Source organism: Bidens hawaiensis, unplaced genomic scaffold (genome assembly GCF_021521415.1).
Source record: "Bidens hawaiensis isolate Kalapana, Puna unplaced genomic scaffold, B.hawaiensis_p1.1 tig00011542_1, whole genome shotgun sequence".
In the NCBI taxonomy this organism is placed as follows: Eukaryota; Viridiplantae; Streptophyta; class Magnoliopsida; order Asterales; family Asteraceae; genus Bidens; species Bidens hawaiensis.
The window spans coordinates 615479-621637 of record NW_027491904.1 but is presented as its reverse complement, the minus strand read 5'-3'; the positions used below and the strand labels follow the sequence as shown (position 1 = coordinate 621637).

The 6159-nt window shown below is 35.8% G+C and overlaps 1 pseudogene; it reads left to right on the top strand.

Annotated features, from left to right (window-relative positions):
• Positions 1-947: 947 nt before the first annotated feature.
• Positions 948-5930, top strand: LOC143538273 (disease resistance protein Roq1-like; annotated as a pseudogene).
• The last annotated feature ends 229 nt before the right edge of the window (positions 5931-6159 follow it).

Below are 6159 nucleotides of genomic sequence, written 5' to 3'. Positions count from 1 at the left end.
GTTTGTGCAGGTTTAGTGTTGTGGAAAAAATTAAATGGGTTTTTTTAGAGAAGTTTAACATTTGATGTAGCGTTGATGTGACGGTTTGTATAGGTTTGGTATTGTACGTGAATGCTTTAAGGTAATCAACTAGATTTGATCGGGGTGATAATTAAACTTATTTAATAGACAATTATATAGATAGACTAATATGGACACTTCATGTTTAGTACTTTTTTCTAACCCCGTTTATTTTGTTCGTGGGGGTAAATTGGTAATTTCATTTATTTTGATATTTTCATTTTTCCTTTTTAAACTATTTCTCCTTACACCTTTAAACTTTAAATCATAATCCCTAAAAACATCGATCATATCATCTGGATCCCCTTTCCAACCAATCCCAAATCTTCAAACGAACAAGCGATAAGGGGTCTGATGATAGAAGTGACGAGTATAATTCAGCCATATTTGTGAAATCAAATTGCTTGATTGTTGATTGTTCAAAGTCAGACAGAGGGGATTTAGGGTTTAGATGATATCTGATGTTTTGATTTAGGGATTAGGGTTTAAATGATATAAAGGGGAAGTAGTTTAAAAGAAAAGAGAAACTAAATAAAATTACCAATTTACCCCTGACTTAATAGACAAAATAAACGGGGTTAGAAAAAAGTATTAAAATGACATGTTTTTGAAACGTGAAGTGTCCAGTTGCAAAAAATTCGAAAAAGGTACTAAAGTTGCGTAATTGAGCAAACCACAGGTATGAAAATGGCACTTAACTCTGATAATTTTTTTGGCTCAAGTGTTGAAAAAACAAGTTTGCCATTCAAAGCAACCATGAATCCACATCTGTGAAGCCTTTTCATTTATTTTTTGCATGTTTTCTCACCGAATACATGTTATAATACTATTTTGAAGTTACCTTGTCTGTTAATCTTGTAAGGGACACACAACTTTAGTTATTGATAATGGCTGCTACATCCATTCATCATCGATGGACATATGATGTGTTTGTAAGTTTTAGAGGTGAAGATATCCGTAAAAGCTTCATGGATCATCTATTCAAAGATTTCAAGCAAAAAGGAATTCGTGCTTTTAGAGATGATAACGAGTTGCCCAGAGGAGAAGAGATATCTTCTCAACTATACAAAGCCATTGAAGAATCAAGGTTTTTGATAGTAATCTTCACCAAGAATTATGTTTCTTCATCATGGTGTTTGAGGGAACTAGTAAAAATCCTTGATTGCAAGCAAATGGGAAAGGCTAAGCATGAGCTTCGGATAATATTTTATGATGTTAAGCCTGATGCGCTGAGAAGACAATGTGGACGTGCAGAAGCATTTGCAAAACATGAAAATTTTAATAGAAGAGAGGTGGTTAAATGGAAGGAAGCTTTATCAGATGCAGCTAATATATCTGGATGGGATCTCCAGGACATGGAAAATGGGTAAGCTTGTTGTTTTCGTTCAAACTAGTACATGTTTCTCTTTTAAATCAACATATTTGTAGGGATACTGTTTACAATTTAAATAAAATGCAACCGAATGGAAAAAAATACAAACTGAAAGGGATTTACAATGCCATTACAACTTAAATAAAGAAAATGCAAAGAACAAGTAGAAGTAGAATAATTGATGCCACATGTTGGACACGGTTCTCTTAAAACATATTTCGACTCCTCTAAGAAGGCCATGTAAAAGTTATTGACTGTATGCTAACTGGATCTTGTAATTGTAATATAAGGGAAACCCTCAATATATATACATGTAAGAAACCAGAAAACAAACTCTGAAGAAGCCCAACTCGGGCAGTAAGCTAAACACAACCCTAGCTAATAGTGATAATCGAATTTATATTTAACACCATGGTACAATATGGAAGTAGTTGTCGTATTGCGATAATCGAATGTATATTTAACACCATGGTACAATATGGAAGTAGTTGTCGTATTGTCAGAGTTGACAACCAACCCTGAAACACACCTGACAAGAGTTTTTTTGCTGAAAAAACGATTGGTGTGTATTGATAGTGTTTGAGGTGTTATTGAGGATGCAAAGTCTCTTAAGTATCTCAGTAACTTAACCATCCTCAACTAAGGTAGAAACCTTAGTTTTATACTCAAAACTAAATTGAAATGTCTGAAACAAAAGATAAGAGTTAAACTATACTAAACGTCTTTAATGTACCACATTAAGCCTATGGTCACGACACGCAAATGTGCACGAGGGTACTTGACACTTTTTAGAGTCTCCAATATTTTATTTTGGCAAAAGAAACTACATTAGGGAAAAAACTTCACTTATATATTATTACTCAAGATCCCTCCCCCCCCCCCAACACACACACACACATAAGTTCCCACCTATTTTCTCACATTTTTCAATTTCAATTATGCCAATTTTAGCATTGATATCTCATTCATCTTAGCTACATTAGGGGTAAAATCTCACTTATATATTACTCAAGATCCCCCCCCCCGGGCGGGATAAGTTCCCACCTATTTTCTCACATTTTTTCCCATTCCAAATACGACAATTTTAGCATTGATATCTCATTCATCTTAGCTACATTTTTTTTCGTTACGAATATCTCATCAAGCAGATCAAACACAAGCCTGTTAACTAACAATTGTATTAATAATAAGTTAATAACTATGTTACTTGTGTGTCTAAAGTTAGTGAGAAAACTCATTTTTACAATTTTTCCAACAATATCTTGTAACGCCATAAAAAATTCACCCAATATTTTTTCTTTGCTTTTGGTCAACAGGTATGAGTCCAAGTTCATTGATAGCAATCTCTAAAGAAATCCTCATAAAGTTGTGTAATGGCCCCTTACATGTAGGTGAAAACCTAGTAGGGTTGGATGCATGTGTTAATAAACTGAACTTGATTCGCCTCATTGGGGATGCCAAGGTTAGTAGGATTGGAATATGTGGTATAGGTGGAATAGGAAAAACAACTCTTGCCAAAGCTATCTATAACATGCTGTCTATTTACTTTGAGGAATGTAGTTTTGTGAAAATGTCCAAGGAACCGCAAAGCAACATGGCCTAGCTCATGTGCTAACACAACTAATTGATGACATCAGGAAAACAAGAGTCGTATCTGTGTCAAGTGTTAGTCAAGGTATTACTATATTGAAGCAAACGATTGCATCAAAACGGATCCTGCTTGTCCTTGATGATGTTGACCACTTAGACCAATTAGAAGCATTAGCGGGTTCACCTGATTGGTTTTTCCCGGGGAGTATGATTATTTTCACCAGTAAAGATAAACAGTTGTTAACTTCTCATATGGTGGATGAAATACATGACATGGTATTTCTGAATGAAAATGAAGCTTTTGAGCTTTTCAATTTGCATGCCTTTGGTGAAAAAAATCCGATTGAGGACTATAAAGAGCTTGCAGATGAAGTGGTGCAATATGTGCAAGGCCACCCTCTTTCCCTAAAAGTCTTAGGTCGGTTTTTGTATAAGAAAACCGTGGCCGAGTGGAAACGCGAGTTAGAAAGGCTCAAGGTATACACTCATCCTGAGATACAGCAAATGCTCCGATTGAGTTTTGATGGGTTGAGCTCCGATCAACAAAGAATCTTCCTTGATATTGCATGTTCCTTCATTGGGGTAATAAGGACTTGGCAACAAGTGTGTTAGACAGTTGTAATTCTTTTGCAGATGCAAATATTAGAGTTCTAGTTGATAAGTCATTAATCACAATTTCTAGCACTAGTAACTCACTTCAAATGCATGACTTGATTCAAGCAATGGCAAGGGAGATTGTACGTGAAGAATCTGACCAGCCTGGGGAATGCAGTAGACTATGGATTCCAACAGATGTTCATGACGTATTGAATAAAAACAAGGTAAAAAGTGTTCTTTAATGCTCCATACATGTTAATAGGATATGCATAATATTTGTACTTGATATGCATTATAACTAGTCTTTTTCTTTGTAAGTTACTTGTTCTTAAAAAAGTTATAACACCGTGGTCATTTTTTCTATTGCAAACAGGTAACACAATCGGTTGAAGTTCTAGTTCTTCGACTGGAGAATTCTTGTAAAAAAATTAACATAGATTGTAAATCTTTTGCACGCATGGATAATTTGCGGATCCTCAATATATGTGATGTGGAACTAGAAAACTCAGGGAGAATGTCTGAATTGAAGTTACCGAAGGAATCTAAAGTGAACTTCTATGGAAGTGTGGAGTTTCTATCCAATGAGTTAAGGTTACTTTATTGGCATGGATACCCTTTAAAGATTCTGCCATCAAAATTTTATCCAGAGAACATTGTTGCCGTTGACTTCTCTTACAGCAACATCCAAAATCTTTAGAGAGCACCTAAGGTAATTACTTGTTTAATAAATACTTCCTCAATTAAGATCAATGATCTTATTAGCACTTAATTTCTTTTTCTTTCCTTGATGTCAATGTTTTGGAAGGTTAAAACTACTGAAGTTAAAGTATTGTCATAACCTAACAAGCACCCCTAACTTCATGGAGATGGCGAATCTTGAGGAGTTAATACTTGAAGGTTGTGTGAATTTGGTTAAAGTTGACCCATCTATTGGAATGCTCAAGAGGCTAGTTGTCTTAAATATGAAAAACTGCACTCGCCTTCGAAGTTTCCCTTCCAAAGTGGAAATGGATTCTCTGCAAATTCTGAATATCTCAAGATGCTTAAAAGGGGACAAACTACTTAAGGTCTTCAGCACCACCGATACATTGGTGGAGCTATATGTTGATCAAACAGCAATAAAAAGACTTCCTTATTTGTTTTTCACTCTAACAAACCTTAAGGTACTTTCACTTGGCAAACATCAGGAGATAGAATCTAGATGGTGGACTTCAATATACTGGCCTGAACATATGCAAAGAAAATTGCAGCAACCCCAAAGGTTCCCATTGCCTTGTTTGGCAAGTTTACATTTCTTAAGGCGCTTAAATGTGAGTGACTGCAATATGTCTGAAGTGAGCCCTGACATTGGAGGCTTGTTATGTCTAGAAGCTCTAAATCTGAGCAGGAACAGTTTCACTTGCTTGCCGGCAAGTTTGAGTCGACTTTCTCGACTTCAATTTCTTGTACTTGATGACTGCAATAAGCTAGAATGGTTGCCAGAACTTCCACACAGCATAATATCTTTCCGTGCTCATGCTGCACCTCCTTGAAGAAACTAGGAAATTTATTGGTCACACAAATTAGCTTTCGCCGGAACGTGTTAGTTACGGGCTGTCCAAAATTGGTTAAGGATCTTAAGCCCCTGATATCAGTGTTTCCCCATCAGGTTCCAGTCCCATTCTACTAGTTTATCACTTGCCATGGATTTGTTGACTGGGATTAACATATGTAAATTGTTTTATGTGCAGGGGATGAATTATTTCTCTCAGCAGTTGGATGCCTGTTTTACCAAAAGAGAGTTCCACAGGGGTTTACAAAAAGTACTGGAAATTGTATGAAGGTTGAATTGTCTCAAGATTGGTGCTATAATAAGTTTAGTGGATATGCTACTTATGTTGTTTTCATGCCCCAGAAATCCTGTACTAGCAAAGCTAACAATAGTCGACTAGGATTCTCTGTGAACAACTTTGATAAAGCTTGTTTGGATGATGTCCGTATGCGCCCAGTTCATCTTATTAGTGAAATCATGTTAACGAACATTGGATCATGTGTGACATGGTTTCATTACTCGACGAGTAAGCAAAGTTGGATGGAAGCAAAGGATTTTGTAACTTTCTGGTTCAAAGGTTTTGACATTGAGGTGGAGTGTGGAGTAAGAATCTTTTGTGAACAAGATATACAAGTGAAAACAGGATCAAATATTATGCAAAGCTTCCTAAGTCCAACACAAGATGGCAGTGTGTTCCACCTAAGTCAAGAATGGAGTTCTGCAACCGTTGATGACGAGTCTCCACATTGCACTAGACATGTTGTTTGGTCTTCAAATTAGGAAATCGGTCAGAACACTTGAGGATTTATGTTATAAATACCGGTTATTGTCAAGGGTGCTTTATTAGAAATTATAAGCTAAACTTTATTCTTATATAATATCATTATTATTTGTATTTATAACACTTAGGATATTATTGTTATTAGTATTAGATAGATAGAATATGGCGGCTGCCTATAACCGTTATAAACGGTTACCCACCACTTATTGTGTATATATACATTACTCT